Here is a 16,592-nt window from a genome sequence, read left to right on the forward strand (position 1 = left end):
ATTGTTGCGAAAACAAACAGTTTATGGTATAAAAAATCTTAGTTTTTGCATTTTTGGGCAGAGTGAAATTCGGATTACTCGCAAACTATATACGATATCTTAAAAAGGCGTTAAGTTCGGCCGGGCCGAAATGAAAAGTTTAAAAAAGAAGAATTTTTCAAATCACTATAATTGGAGTCATCGGTGAGGGGAAAAAAAAAGATTCAATCAGCTATCACATTTGCAATGTTCGTTAGTAAATAGGAAATTTTATGCAAAGATAGCATCTTTATTTTTAAGTCTTGGGTTATTGGCTCGTTTTCATTGCTAAAAATCCTAAAATTTTCGCCCAACTTTTTTTTCAGTGTATTTACAGGTTTTTGGCCAGTATCCGCCAAACCCGAACTTGAACCACTGTGCGACAGTGCGACAGTCCAAGTCAGAAGTGTTACGTGGACACACATACCAACAGCATTGTATGGGAATATTGCTTCAGATTGATATTGTGTGGCTAGAATATTCTATTGCAAGAAATGCCTGCATAGCAGAGGATTATAGTGCTGCATGCTACAGTTGTTTTTGTTGATGCTCTTGCCATTGTTGCATCATTGTTTCGAACAAAATACCAAGGCGAGGGAGAATGAAAGCGCGGCAACACAGGCCAAAATCGAATTTTAACTCGAATGTTTTTGCAAGATCAAAGCCAAATTTCGGTGTAGTTGAATAATACTCTTCCTGCTCGCTGAAAATTCTATCTGCCAGTATTACTAGTACCGATGGTTGTGCGTATCCAAATGAATGCGTTGAACTGCATACAGACAGAAAATGGCAAAAAACCATTTTGCAAATGAAAAACTCAAATATTTTGCCAGCCCTCAAGAGCTGTCGGCATCTATGCATAGGCGTATGAAAATATGTTGGTTTGTATATCACCAACCAACTTGCAACTGAAGCTATTCCATTGTTGGTCATGTCTTTCGTGTCCTCTGGGTTAGGCTGTTTCATTCCGTTTGGTTCTTGAATCATTTGTATTTTGCATTGTAGCCGGATACCACTCGTAATTGTGCTGCATTGTCAGTTGTATGGCTTGCCATTGTTACGTGGGCCCTCTACTCCTATACAGTGGTGTTAAGAGTGTTAAAAAAAACATGCCAAAAAGCCTTGTATTGAACTTTAAATCAATTTTTAATTTTCAACATTCATTTGAAAGAATGAGATAAAGATAACAACGCTTTAAGTTTGGCGGAGCCGAATTTTATATTATATACCCACAATTATGGAACAGCTGTTTTAAGTTCCCTGAACGATATTTTTTCATAGGCAAAAGCAGGGCTGCGAAGTTGGAGTCTTGGAGTATAAATTAGAGAATTTTGTTGGAAAAATTTTGCTCGACTCCCACTCCGGGCAAGAAAAATTTTTAAGGAACATTTTATTTTAAATATCTGTAAATCTTTCACCCATCTCCGTAGGATAGAGGATTCATGCTGTCATTCTGCTTGCAGGCCTGGGTTGGAGTCCCGGCGAGAACATCAGCAAAAAATTTCAGCGGTGGTTATCCCTTTCCATTGCTGGCGACATTTGTGAAATATTTTGCCATGTGAAAACTTTTTTCCAAAGAGGTGTCACAATGCGGCACCCCTGTCAAGGGTCTAAGCGCAACTCAATGTGCCAAATTTTAGTGAAATTGGGTAATACATGTGGCTTTGAAAGGCCTTAACCCTTGGTTCTTTGAAAGACCAATCTTCCAACTTTATTTTTCTGAAATTTCTCTGCGCCTGAAAGAAGAAAGATCAAGATCGACCCATCGGCCTATGCAAATAATTATTGGATATAATTAAAATAGGACGGTAGGGTATGCAAAGTTCTAGACGGCCCAACTTATTTATTCCTATTATTCTATCCTACCTATGTATTCTTTCTTTAAACATTAAAATTAAATTTGCAAAAAATAACATTGGATATGGATGGATATATAAATCGTCCCTAATTACATGGTCGAACCTGGTAGGGATAAGTATTAAATTTGAGCGAAATCGAATAATGAAGCGCCTTTTATGGGCTCAACACCCCACAGAAGGAGATCGGTCTATATGGTAGACATGTATATGTAAAGAGGATCCCATTTGTATATCCACCACCGTAGGATAGGGGGAATATTCATTTAGTCATTCCGTTTGCAACACATCGAAATATCAATTTCTGATCCTACAAAGTATATATATATATATCGTCGTAAAATTCTAAGACCATTTAACCATGTCCGTGTGTCTGTCTGTTGTACTCTCTCTACAGCCTTCAAAAATTGAGATGCTGAGCTGAAATTTGGCACAGATACGTTTTTTTGATGCGCGCTTGTTAAGTTCTTGAACAGGTCAAATCGGACCATATTTGGATATAGCTGCTATATAGACCGATTTTCCGATAAAGGGTCTAATGTCCATAAAAAACTTTATTTTCATTCGATTTTGTTGAAATTTGAAACAGTGGGTTATTTTAAGCCTCCCGACAACTGACCCAAATATGGTTCAGATCGGACTATACTTAGATATACAGGGTGGCTGATGAATATTGCTACAATGATGAATATTGCTACATTTTTTTTTCGGTGTATGGAATACATTTTTCTTTTATTCATGTTAAATTAAATTATTAAATTAATTATTAAATTATTATTAATTAAATTAATTAATTAATTAATTAAATTAATTATTAAATTATTATTATTAAATAGAAAAAAAGTTATTACATTTTTTTTTGGTAGCGGCTTTCATCAGCCACCCTGTAGCTGCCATACAGACTGAAATCCCGATAAAGGGTCTGCAGCGAATAAAAACTTTATTATACCCACCACCGAAGGATGGGGATATATTCATTTTGTCATTCTCCGACCCTATAAAGAATAAATATTCTTGATCAGCGTGAAAATCTAAGACAATCTGTCTGTTGAAATCATGCTACAGTCTTTAAAAATGGAGATATTGAGCTGAAATTTTGCACAAAGTATATTTTTGTCCATAAGTATGTTAAATTCGATGATGGGCTATATCGGATTATATCTTCATATAGCCCCCATATAGACCGATCCGCCGATTTAGGCTTTTTGGCCCGTAAAACCCGCATTTGTTATCCGATTTTGCTGAAATTTGGAACGGTGGGTTGTGTTACGCCCTTTGACACCCTTCTTCAATTTGGACCAGATCGGTTCAGTTTTGGATATAGCTGCTATATAGACCGATCTCTCGATTTAAGTTCTTGCGCCCATAAAAGGCGCATTTATTGTCCAATTTTGCCAAAATATGGGACAGTGTGTTGTGTTAGGCCCTCCCACACCCTTCTTCAACTTGGCTCAGATCGGTACAGATTTGGGTATATCTGCCATATAGACCGATCCGTCGATTTAGGGTCTTAGGCCCATAAAAGACACATTTATTATCCGATTTTACAGAAATTTGGGATAGTGAGTTGTGTTAAGCCTTTCGGCACCTTTCTTCAATTTGGCTCAGATCGGTCCAGATTTGGATAAAGCTGCCATATAGACCGGTCTCTCGATTTAAAGTTTTTGGGTCTCATTTATTTCCGATGTCGCCAAAATTTGGGACAGTGAGTTGTGTTATAGCCTTTGATGTCCTTTTTCAATTTGATCCAGGTCGGTCCAGATTTGAATATAGCTGCCATATATTGTAGATCGATCTCTTGATTTAAGGTTTTGGGCCCATAAAAGGCGCATTTATTGTCCGATTTTGCAAAAATTTGGGACAGTGAGTTGTGTTGGAGCCTTTGACATCCTTCTTCAATTTGTTTAGTGTTTGGCCCAAATCGGAACATATTTCGATATCGTTGCTATGGGGCATAAGGTATGCACTTTTCACCGGATTTTGACGAAAAGTGGTTTACATATATACCTGAGGTGGTGGGTATCCAAAGTTCGGCCAGGCCGAACTTAACGCCTTGTTAGTTGTTTTTTATCTGATTTCGCTGAAATTTGAAACATTAGGTAATTTTAGGCCACCCGCCATCCGACCCAAATATGGTAAAAATCGAACTGCATTTAGAAATAGCTGATTAAGCGTCTGAAGCTCATAAAAGCATTATTTATTACCAGATTTTGTTGAAATTTGAAATAAAAAATTGAACAGTGACTTATACTTATTAGACCACTCAATATCTATGTCGAATTTGGGTGCATAAGTTATCCAATTTTCACCGAATTGTGACGAAAGGGCGTTTTCATATATATCCGATGTGGTGGGTATCCAAAGTACAGCCTGGCCGAACTTAATGCCTTTTTACTTGCTCTCGTTAATAATTTTTGTCTGAATATATAGAAAATATAGAGGTCTGTGTTATATTTCAACGAAATACATTAAAGGTTGCAGCGTGATTATAACTCACATGCACACAGACGGATCGACGGACAGACGAAGGTTATCAAAAGATTTATTTTTATGGGTTTTAATTCAAAAAAATTTATTTCCAGAGTCGACTCCGGAGTCGACGATACATATATATGAAATCTATATCTAAATCTGAAACGATTTCTATGAAATTCACCAGTAATGACCAAAGTCAAGTGGAAATCCTTCCTGCCATTTTATTGCATTATTACTGCAAATCGTAGGAACATATATATGGGAGCTATATCCAAATCTGATCCGATTTTTTCTTATTTCAATAGGGTTCGTCTCTAGGCCTTAAAACATGGCTGTACCAAATTTTAAGACGATCGGATGAAAACTGCGACCTGTACTTTGTACACAAATTAAAATGGAGAGACAGCCAGGCGGACATAGCTAGATCGAATCAGAAAGTCATTGTGAGTCATCGGTATACTTATCAATGGGTCTTTCTCTCTTCCTTTTGGGTGTTACAAACAAATGCACTGAATATGAACTGGTATGCTATTGGAGCTATATCAGGTTATAATCCGATTCGGACCATAAATGAGTTGAATGCTGAACATTGTAGAAGTCATTGTGTAATATTTCAGTCCATTCGGATAAGAATTGCGCCTTGTAGGGGCTCAAAAAGCAAAATCGGGAGATTAAACGATTTGAATCATACTTAGCACAGTTGTTTGAAGTGATACCAAAACACCACGTGTAAAATTATAGCCAAATCGGATAAGAATTGCGCCCTCTAAAAGCTGAAGCTGTCAAGATCTCAGATCGGTTTATATGGGAGCTATATCAGGTTATGTCCCGACTTGGGCCATACTTAGCACAGTTGTTGGAAGTGATACCAAAACACTACGTGCAAAATTTTAATCAAATCGGACAAGAATTACGCCCTCTAGAGGCTCAAGAAGTCAAGACCCAAGATCGGTTTATATGGCAGCTATATCAAAACATTGACCGATTTGAACCGTACCCAAATTTCATGTGCAAAATTTCAGTCAAATCGGACAAGAGGTGCTCCCTCTAGAGGCTCAAAAATTCAAGACGCATTTTCAATCCCAACCGAGCTACTCTAATAAAAATTAGAGTAGCTCGGTCGAAAGTTAGCGTGCTTTCTACAGACAGACGGACGGACATGGCTAGTTCGACTTAAAATGTCATTAGGATCAAGAATATATATACTTTATGGGGTCTCAGACTCATATTTCGAGTAGTTAGAAACAAAATGACGAAATTAGTATACCCCCATCCTATGGTGGAGGGTATAAATAAAAACGTAGCCAACTGTGGCCCGTCTTTACATATTTATAATAACCTTGGTACCGTTTTATAATGCCCACCTTTCCTTATGCCAATGCAATTGCTAAAATTGAAAATTCATCCTCATGTCAGTTGACTTCATATCTCTTGCAAACATTTCTCAACCACTGTTCTTGCCACAAAACCTAACCTGCCTCTGTTCTCATAAGCGGTACATGATGATGCGGTACTGGTATTGGTATCCATGGCGCTTAAATATTCATTTCGCTCTTCCAAGTTACGGCGGCAATTGTTTCCTTAGCAACTTTAGAGTTGCAAAACTTTTTGGCACATTGTCAACAAGCATATAGCCAACCAACCATAGAAGCCAAGCGAAGCCAGAGCAAGCCAACATACCAACTTTAGAACATTCAGTCAAACTGCCATCTATCCATCCGGCTGGTGATGCTGTCTAAGCATGCATTGCAGTCGGGCACGATATCATCATGCATTCCAACCAATTATCACTTGAGGGCAACAATCATAAAAAATTATCAAACAACAAAGGCGGCCACAAAATAAATGAAAGCCCCCGCCCAACATTACTTTTTATGAAAATTTTAAAATAATTCTTTTGGTGTGTTCGGCCACTAATTCAACTATTAGTGCCCCCCGCCCCCACCCTGCCATCAGGGAAAGAGAGTGAGAGAAAATGGCCACAGGAGCCTATGTGCAGTGGGTTATGTTGGTGGAGGTTAGGTAAAGACTTTGTACCAGCAATTTAAACAACCAATGCCTTAAGCTATAAAATTCAATTTGTTGTTATTGTTGGTCGTATAGAAAAGCAGTTATCGATTGCTACTACACAGAAAGAGCCAATGCAAGCTCCTTTGTTTTATTCTATGGCCATTCCATTAGTGTAGCCAGATGATGAAGTACCCAAAGTGCTTAGTATTCCATTAGGCCACATGCATCGACAGACACTCAGACGAGCACAAATACTCACCCTCGTTTCACTCACTCACTCACACACCACATACACAGCACACACACACAGTCGAAAGTCATAAAAAGAAATAAAAATGGCAAGCGATATCTTTTTAATATTCAAGAAATTTTCATAAAATTTCAATATTTATTTTCAGGGATCACATTTAGTAGCTCCCTCCATTCGTTGCTTTTGCAAATAGCCTTCGATCACCCGCTGCCCCCTGTAGCTGTAGCTGCTGCTACTGCTACTTTCCTGTTAGGGATTTATGAATGCAGATTCACAGCCATTAGCAATGGTGCTTTGGTTCAAATGTCCCATAAATCTAGGGAGCTTGTACATAAATTACTTACTTAAAGTATTTTGTTAATTCATTCTATCATTGGCGTATTTGCTCAATGCCCCCCCCCCTCTCTCTCTCTCTCTCTCTCATGCTCCCTGCCCTGAGTGTGTTCTTGGGGTGGGGGAAAATTTATTCCAAGACACTGGCCATTGTCTCGTTTAGTATTTTTGCATGAGAAAAACTTGTGACATTTATCAATTTCAAATGAATACTAATGACAACTATTATCATTAACAAATCCAAATGATGTGACCTTATTCAACTTTATTTGCACCATCATTTGCTCAGAATATTCTATGGCCCCCGAAAAGGGAGCAGAGAAACGAATTGGATAGCGGGCGGGTATAGCTGAAATGAAAATGGTGTGGTCACTCTGCCTTATGGTTGTGCGCTCAAAATCTGCCAATGACAGGTTTAATTTACTTGAGATTCAAATTTCGACGTGATGGTCCATTGCGAAGAAGAGAACCTGTTTCCAGTTGGGCCATAAAAAAGTTCTTACCCCTGTGTAAGGTCATAATCATAAATGTTAAGTGTCTTGGGTGTCTGGGTGGTGATGAGGTGCGGTGTGCTGGTCTTGGTAGTTAGCTATACAAGAAGGCCTATCAAAAATAATGAAGAATTTTTAATAACACAAAGTACCGACTCAATTGGGTGGAAAAAAAAGCGATTCTCCATGGTGAGAGCTGTTCTCATCACTTTCACGCAGAAGGCCTAAATAGCACCTACAGGCATAGACACGGACAAACTCAGCGCTGCAAACGAATGAGAAAAAAAATCTGCTCAATCAGCAAATGCTTCTCACTCTTCCTGCCCAACGTCTTGTTGCCTTTTTTTTTATATACTTATTACTGTTGCCGAAGACCGATGAAGGAAAAGGCGCTTAAAAAAGTTTCCAGCAGAAAGTGGCCATGGGGATAATAATTATTTAAATTCCTTGAAGTGGTATCAGCATTTACTGCATGTATGTACCCTCACCGGATAGGCATCATACTTAAAAGGTGCACACATTTTTAAATTCAATTCACTCATAGGTACAATTTGTGGTTTTAAATTCACTTGAAATGGCTGACTAGTCAAGGTCAGTTATTAGATGGGACTTTGGCTTGAGGATTTAAACCACAATCTGCAAAAGCCCATTGCCCATTACTACTAAAACCATGATTAAAAAACGGCTGGACCGATTTTCTTGAAATTTTCGCAGGTGGTGTAGAATTCTCCTGGGGGTAAACTGGGGTACTATATTTATACCCTACACCACTACTGTGGTACAGGTGAATTAGTTTGTAACACCCAAAAGGAAGAGAGATAGACCCATTGATAAGTATACCGATCGTCTCAGAATCGCTTTCTGATTCGATTTCTCAGCTTTTATCCGATCGTCTTCAAATTTGGTATAGGCGTGTTTTAGAGACGAAGCCTATTGCAATTGGCAAAAATCGGTTCAGATTTGGATATAGCTCCCACATATATATTCGTCCGATTTGCAGTAATAGTGCAATAAAATGGTCATTTGTTACACGATTCTCTCGAAATTTGGCAGGAAGGATTTTCTTATGACTCCCGATACTACAAGTGAATTTTATTAAAATTGGTTCAGATTTGGATATAGCTCCCATATATATGTTCGTCCGATTTGCAGTAATACTGCCATCAAATGGTCAATTATTACACGATTCTCTAGAAATTTGGCAGGAAGGCTTTTCTAATGACTCTCGACATTACGGGTTATACTCATGGATATCGGTTCAGATTTAGATATAGCTCTCATATATATATATCGCCCGATTTTCACTCCTAGAGTCACAGCAAGCGCAATTATTGACCCATCTTGCCAAATATTTTGCATAACACTTTCCTCGATGACCATTACACTATCTGAGAAGTTTGCTGAAATCGGTTCAGATTTAGGTATAGCTCCCTTATATATGTTCGTCCGATTTTCAAAAATATTGCAAGAAAGTGCTCATTTTTTAACCGATTCTCTCGAAATTTTGCAGGAAGGATTTTCCTATGACTCTAGCTACAAGTTGAGCTTTAAATCGAGTTCTTCCTCCGACTTCGGTTAAAATTTAAAAATCAATTTACAACTTACAGTTTTTCTGCTTTTGGGAAATTCTTCTAAACCCCAAGTGTTATTGTAATATGTGAACTGGATTTCATCTATCATCTTTAAATGTTTCATAACTTCTTCGTACGTTTGAGGTGCTGATTTCAAATTCACTTCATATCACTTGAGCTTCTTAACATTTCTTGACCTTGATGAAAGCCTTTTTGGGATAACTTTCTTCATCTTCTTCGGAAGTAAATGAGTCGCTTGCAGTTTCGAAAGGTAGAGTGTGTTCATCTCCTAATACGATTTCGATGGTATCTGGTATCTCATCTTTGATGATTTGATGCTTGCTCGATTTCACAATTTTCCTTGAATGTAGTTTCCGCAAATTCAACTTTCGACTTGTCTACCTCCATAAAACTTATGTCTCTACTTATGGTAATGATGTTATCGTTTGGGTCCGGCAGACAATACCCTTTTGTTTCATCACAATATCCTACGAAGATGTATTTTCTTGCAACAGCATTCAACCTTTGTTGCTTCTTCGAATCGAAAATTTTAAAATTTGTTCATGCTTGGCTCTTGCGAATGCCATTCCCCATACGGTGTTACTTCAATTGCGGACATTGGTAGCCAATTTTGTAAGTAGTTTGCACTGTTTACTGACTCTGTCAAGTATTTCAAATACTTATCTGAAGTTATGAGTCTGCATCGTGTCGTTTCCATTAGGCTCCAGTTCTTCTTTCAGCTACACCATTCTGTTCTGATGTATATGCAGCAGTCAACTGGTATTGCAGGTCTTTACTATTTAGAAAAGTTTTAATCTCCTTGCTGCATAACACTCTGCCTCTGTCTGTCCGCAAGTTTGCCATACGCTTACCAAATTTTGTTCTGGTGCACACTTTTGTTTAGGCACACTTGTTAGAGTTAGAACAAAGCGATTACCAATTGGAGTGCAATTTTGCATAGGACCATACAAGTTACTGTGTATTAAGTCGAATATACTTTTTCGGAAGCCATCGTAGCGCAGGGATTAGCATGTCCGCCTATGACGCTGAACGCATGGGTTCGAATCCTGGCGAGACCATCAGAAAAAATTTTCAGCGGTGGTTTTCCCCTCTTAATGCTGGCAACATTTGCGAGGTACTATGCTATGTGAAACTTCTCTCCAAAGAGGTGTCGCACTGCGGCACGCCGTTCGGACTCGGCTATAAAAAGGAGGCCCCTTATCGTTGAGCTTAAGCTTGAATCAAACTGCACTCATTGATATGTGAGAAGTTTGTCCCTGTTCCTTAGTGGAATGTTCATGGGCAAAATTTGCAAAATTACACTTTTTGTGTGATTTTCTGCAATCTTCGAAAAGGGTTTCCGGGTCACCATCCTTTTCAAACACACCTTACACTTACTTTCACAACTGCATCTCTCCAATTGTATCCCATCTATTATTGTCCAAGTAGACGGTGCCAGGTATGAACACACACCGCCATCGGAGCCATACGTTTCACATTCGTTTTGGAAATGAAGCGGCAACAAAACGTGCATTTAAGTCCGATTATGACATATATTTTCCAATTCCTCTCTGCATATTTGACGTTGATTAGAATTTATTTGCACTGATAACATTTCAGGCTATTACCTGGTTTCTTGCTATTGGTTTTCAACACAGCTTCTTGTCAGACAAATGTCCCATTTTTTCGTTTTGTCTCTTGCGCTAATTTTTCCAGTGTTAAATCACTTTCCGGGCAAACTTCTAAAGCTGACACCAAGGCATTATAATCTTCCGGCAAGCTTCCAAGAAGGAGAGACACCACCTTATGGTTGGGAAATTCTTTTCTGAGATGCTCCCACAATTCCCAAGAATTTTGAGATGTGACTCCATCGACAGGCTTTCGTTCTTACGATACGATGATAGCTGCCGAAGGACCTGACAAGATTGTTCAAATTTCACTTTTCATGTTGCATGTGTTGTCTTGGGGGCATCCCAATATGCTTTCTTATATGAATTTTTTTCGAATCTTTTATGCACAAACCAATTACAGCACAGCTTTACCATTTTTTTGAATCTATTCTGCATCCGGATTTACAAATATGGTGTCCGTAACATGATTCTCGTTCTAAAAGAGCCATTGCAACATTAAATTTTAACGAATGGTAATTGTTGATACTTAGCTTGGGGTATGTTAGCTTTAAATCCATGTTGCGGCTTCCTTTAGTATTTTTCTTTTGATGATTATTGTTCTTTTCCTGAAAGGTTTCCTAAGGTCAGGTAATACAAGAAGATGAGTCGAATTGTTTTCAATTCAAATGTATTATGAGAACTTATACGAAAATATTTTACAATTGAAAATTACGTAAGTTCGTCCGGGCCAAATCTTTTATATGGATTACTTTTTCAAATATATATAAGCTATGTGAAATTGTTGACCGATATGGACCATACAAGTCATAGAAAAATATCACCTCGAAAATTTCAGGCAAATTGAATAGTAATTGAGCCCTCAAGAGGCTCAGAAAATCAAATTGAGAGATCGGATTATATGGCAGCTATTTCAGGCTGTGAACCGATTTATATCATACTTGGCACAGTTGTTGAAAGTCATATCAAAAAGACATATGCGCCGTCTAGGACTCAGAATATTGACTGATTTAAACCACACTTATCACAGTTGTTGAAAGTGATACCAAAATTGCAAAATTTCATCCAAATCGGATAAGAATTGCGCTTTCTAGAATCACAAGAAGTCTAATCGGGAGATCAGTTAATATGGCAGCTATATTAGGTTATAGACTTATTTAGGCCATTCTTAGCAAAACTGTTGGAAGTCGTAACAAACTATCTCATGCTAAATTTCAACCAAAGCGGATAAGAATTACGCCCTCTGTAAGCTCAATAAGTCTAATCGGGAGATCAGCAGCTATATCAAAACGTGAACCGATTTGGGCCATTTACAATCCCAACCGACCTACAATAAGAAGAAATATTTCTGCAAAATTTCAAGCGACTAGCTTTACTCCTTCGAAAGTTGACGTGCTTTCGACAGACAGACGGACGCACGGATATGGCCAGATCGACTTAAAATGTCATGACGATCAAGAATATACATACTTTATGGGGTCCTAGACGAATATTTCGTGGTGTTACAAACGGAATGTCTAAATTGGTATACACCCATCCTATGTTATATAACTAGCCGAAGCGGACCCGCTCCGCTGCGCTTTCTTTAACGCTCTTATATCTTTTTAGGGTGGGGACACTTTGTCCTGAATGCGAACATCGAATTCGTGCAATTGTAGCCTATGACCCTGAACGCGTTCGAATCCTGGCGAGAACATCGGACAAAGCGGTGTTTATTCCCTCTTAATGTCGGCGACATTTCGGACTCGGCTATAGAAAAGGTCCCTCATCATTGAGTTTAAACTTGAATCGGAAAGCACTCATTGATGTGTGAGAATTTGCCCCTTCTCGATTCCTTAGGCTAATGTTCTCATTAAGGGGAGGGATGGCACCTCAGACATTTCAACTCAAATATGGATATCAAATTCGTGCTGCACTTCCAAACCCCTTTAATTTGAGCCCCATATTGCCATGGTCGGTAAATATGAACCGATGGGAGGCTGTTTAGGGGCTGGAGCGGCCACCGGCACTTTTCACTGAAAAAAGGATATCATATTCGTTTTTATTCCCAACTCCTTTTGGTCTCCAATACCTTTCATTTAATACCCTTATTGTGGCCATCGGATATGGATGGTGTTTTTCGGGTAAGGGGGACGGTCCGCCTCCAGCCGATATCTAAAAATTATGTAGCCTATGTTTCCTTCCCGACAAATGTGTACAATCTATGATAATTTTAAGAAAAGCGGTTCAGGCAAGTATCATATAGTCATAATGGGTCTAATGGCGTTTTTGAGGGGTGACGTGACCCTCTATACTTTTTATTTTGGGTTGTGTTCTTGGCATCCTGCCGATACCGAAAAATTGCATAGTATATGTTTCCTTCCAGACCAACCTACACAATATGCGAAAATTTCGAGAAAATCGGTTCTGCCGTTTTTCAGTCTATACGGAACAAACAAACCGACGCCTATATATCTGTGATTGGCTAATGTGCTCATTTTGGGGGCGCTTTTGTGGGGGTGGGGTGAGCTCCTATACTTCGATATGAATTTGTATGCCAGAGCCTATTTCTATTTTCTGACCATATTCGTAATCTACTCCCGAATACCTTTCTTTTGAGTCCCATATTGTCATGATCGTCCAATAAACCTATTTTAAGGGGTTTTGGGGCTGAGGCTGCCCCCCAGGTACTTGGACTCAACTTTTATTATGAAATTTGTACTCTCATCTTGAATACCTTTCATTTGAATCCCATATTGTCCCGATCGGTGCAAATCTGAACCGACGTAAACAAAATTGAAGACGGATGTCGAACTCACTTTCCCAAATTTTGGCAAAATCGAATAGTAAATTGATGAAAAATGTCGAAGGGCCTAACACAACTTACTGTCCCAAATTTCAGCAAAATCGGATAATATATGCGCCTCTTATGCGCCCAAGACCTCAAATCGAGAGATCGGTCTATATGGCAGCTATTTCCGAATCTGGACCGATCTGGGCCAAATTGAAGAAGGATGTCGAAGGGCCTAACACTACTCACTGTCCAAAATTTCAGCAAAATCGAATAATAAATGTGGACTTTATGGGCCTAAAACCTTAAATCGGCGGATCGGTCTTTATGGGGGCTGTATCAAGATATAGTCCGATATAGCTCATCTTCGAACTTAACCCACCTATGGATAAAAAAAAGAATCTGTGCAATGTTTCAGCTCAATATATCTATTTTTAAAGACTGTAGTGTGATTTCAACAGACTGACGGACAGACGGACGGACATGGCTAAATAGTCTTCGATTTTTTCAACGATCAAGAATATACACACTTTATAGGGTGGTGGGAATAAAGTTGGTATGTCTGCCATGTAAAAACTTCTCCCTAAAAGAAGTGTCACACTGCTGCATGCCGTTCGAACTCAGCAATTAAAAGAAGTTCCCTTATCGTTGAGCTTAAACTTGAATCGGACAGCCCTCATTGATATGTGAGAAGTTTGCCCCTATTTCAATTGAATATTCAAGGGCAAATTTGCAATTTTCTTCGGCTGATGTTTTCCATGTTCCAGTTCTGTTACGTCTTCCAATATCCATTTAAAGTGTGATCCGATCTGAATAATTAATCTTCCGATTTGACTTCTTGACGATACAGAGTTCAAAATTTAAAAATTTCTCATTTCTCACAACCTGGATAAGCTCCCCTGTGAACCAGTCTAACTTCCTGGGCAACTGCTGGACTTCCTGATTCCAATCAAAGTGAAATTTGCAGGTTGCTATCTATACATTCACCATATAAATTCATATTTTGATGGAGTTTCTATTATGACCTTTAACTATACTCGTCTACTTTCTGTCTATAATAAGAAATTGCCCAGAGAACCCGACAAGCCAAGGACCCACAAAACTCGATACCTTCGAGCTTGCTGCGCTGTTACTTCTTATCACTTTGATTTACTTATAGTTGTCAAAATTTAATAGAATATCCTTGAATACGATCGTATTAATTAAAATAATTAATAGAACAAGCATGTCAAACAAGATTTAAATTGTTTGAGAAAAAAATAGTCTTTAAAAATCGCCTACTTTATTGCCATATTCCTTGTCGTACAAACAAAGAATCAGACACGCGTTCAGTGATACTTTTTAAGTCCGCCACAATATCTACAACCATTACAGACTACATCAGCAATTGTCGTAAATGTCAGTCACACTGACGACGTTCATTGTTAAAATACAAGGGATAACACAAGGTTCCCAGTAGTGGGAGTGCAAATATGGATGTGTGCGTGTGTGTGTTTAAGAGTATTGGGTTTGGGAAAAGCGTGAAGCAACGACCATGTTTTGTTCTTCACCATCATTAGAATGGTTTTTGGAATTATTTTCACTTTGTTGTCTGCATAGACAATGGATATGAGGATATTTATTTCAGTGTAAGTGTATGGGTATAGTGGAAGAAGGAGACAGAGCAAAAGAGAGGCGAACAATCTGTGTGAACTAAAACAACCCATCCATCCATCCACCCACACTAACAATCGCTGCAAACAGCCAAAGATATAACGTTGAAAGATGAAGATGTTGCTGCTGATATGGATAACTGAAGGTGATGAGGATGAGAGCGTTGATGGCAATGCTGATGATCGAGGAGGCAAATGCATAAAAACCAATGGAAATGGCAGCGTTTAAACGCACACAAACAAGGCAAAGAAGTACACATTTTAATTTGTTTAATGAGCATGTTGAGGCAAACAATTGTAGGCTTTCTTCTTCAGCACAAGCATAGCAACGGCTTTGACGGGGGAAAAAAATGGAAACAACAACAAAATAAAAAACGACACAGAAAACAATTTCGGCCAAGCCATAAAATGATACGCCAGATCGGCTATAGCAACAGCAATAACAAAAAAAAAAAGAGCCGTAGCAACAACAACAATGACCATTATTTATTTATATTTCATTGAAAGAGAATTTGTTCGCACCCAATGCCCGTCGCCGCCCGCCCTTCCACGTTCACCTCCCTCTGCTTGCTATGTAATATGCGTAGAGTGTTTTTTTTTTTTGTTGTTTTTGTTTGTAGGACTGGACTGGGCATTGCAATTTGTTTGTGCTTTCATTTAAATTCATACCTTGAAAATTGTTTACTTATTTTTTATTTGAGTTATAAACTAAAGAGCGCTGTGGTGCTTCGTCCGAAGCCAAGGAGGCTGAGCGGCAAAGAGGCTTCATTTTGCTATTTCAGTTTATTTACATTTCTCTTGCAGCGAGGACACCCCCCTAGCCCCTCTCGACCATTTTCTGTTGTTTTTCTCTTATTCGCAGGCAGCTATGTGTGTGTGTGTGTGAGTGTGGTTGGGTCATTTCGTTTGGTGTTTGTGTTTTTTTTTTTTCGTTTTTGTTGCCAAGCCATTATTTGTTGGTATTGTCGACTAAAGTGCTCTCAAGTGAAACATTTTAATGGAAAGCGGTTTTCCGAAGCTTTCATTCTGTTTATCAATTAAATTTCAATTATTCAAATGAAATGAATGGTTTACATTACATTTGCAAATAAATAGCCCCCCGTCACCTAACCCCATGCGATGTTAATGATGGTAACGCCGTCATTATGAACGGCTGCGACTAAGCAACCAAGCCAACGGCATCAATAGTGGCAACGCAAACACTGCCATTCAAAATGCAAAGCAAAACTAAATCAAATATTTAAATTATTTAAGCATTGCTATTGAAATGTAAATGTGTGCGCATTACGTCTAACGTTTGTATGTGGTTCTTGCCGTCGCCGCCGCCGCCGACTCCACCACAGCCACAGGCCAACCAAAGTCAGTCCAAAAAGTAGATAACCCCCTTACCACAATAACTCAGCAAATATTCAAAGCTGGTTTCACGTTGCCCAAAAACCACTTGCCCTGATCCCAACTATTTTGCTAACATATTAGGCAGATTTGCTGCACAATCTATCATCGCATAATAAATGATTATCGAGTCCAAGGTTTGCTCT

At 38.7% G+C, this 16,592-nt stretch overlaps 1 protein-coding gene and 1 long non-coding RNA gene across 13 annotated transcripts in view; both read left to right on the plus strand.

The window, feature by feature from the left end:
- LOC106095872 (disintegrin and metalloproteinase domain-containing protein 9) overlaps positions 1-16,592 on the plus strand; it is a 470,496-nt gene that overhangs the window by 258,415 nt on the left and 195,489 nt on the right. The window lies entirely within an intron of this gene.
- LOC131997151 (uncharacterized) lies at positions 1,233-1,931 on the plus strand. The gene is made up of 2 exons (XR_009398091.1): positions 1,233-1,423; positions 1,482-1,931. It is a non-coding gene; the product is annotated as an uncharacterized LOC131997151 (long non-coding RNA).

This window comes from Stomoxys calcitrans, chromosome 4 (genome assembly GCF_963082655.1).
Source record: "Stomoxys calcitrans chromosome 4, idStoCalc2.1, whole genome shotgun sequence".
Lineage (NCBI taxonomy): Eukaryota > Metazoa > Arthropoda > Insecta > Diptera > Muscidae > Stomoxys > Stomoxys calcitrans.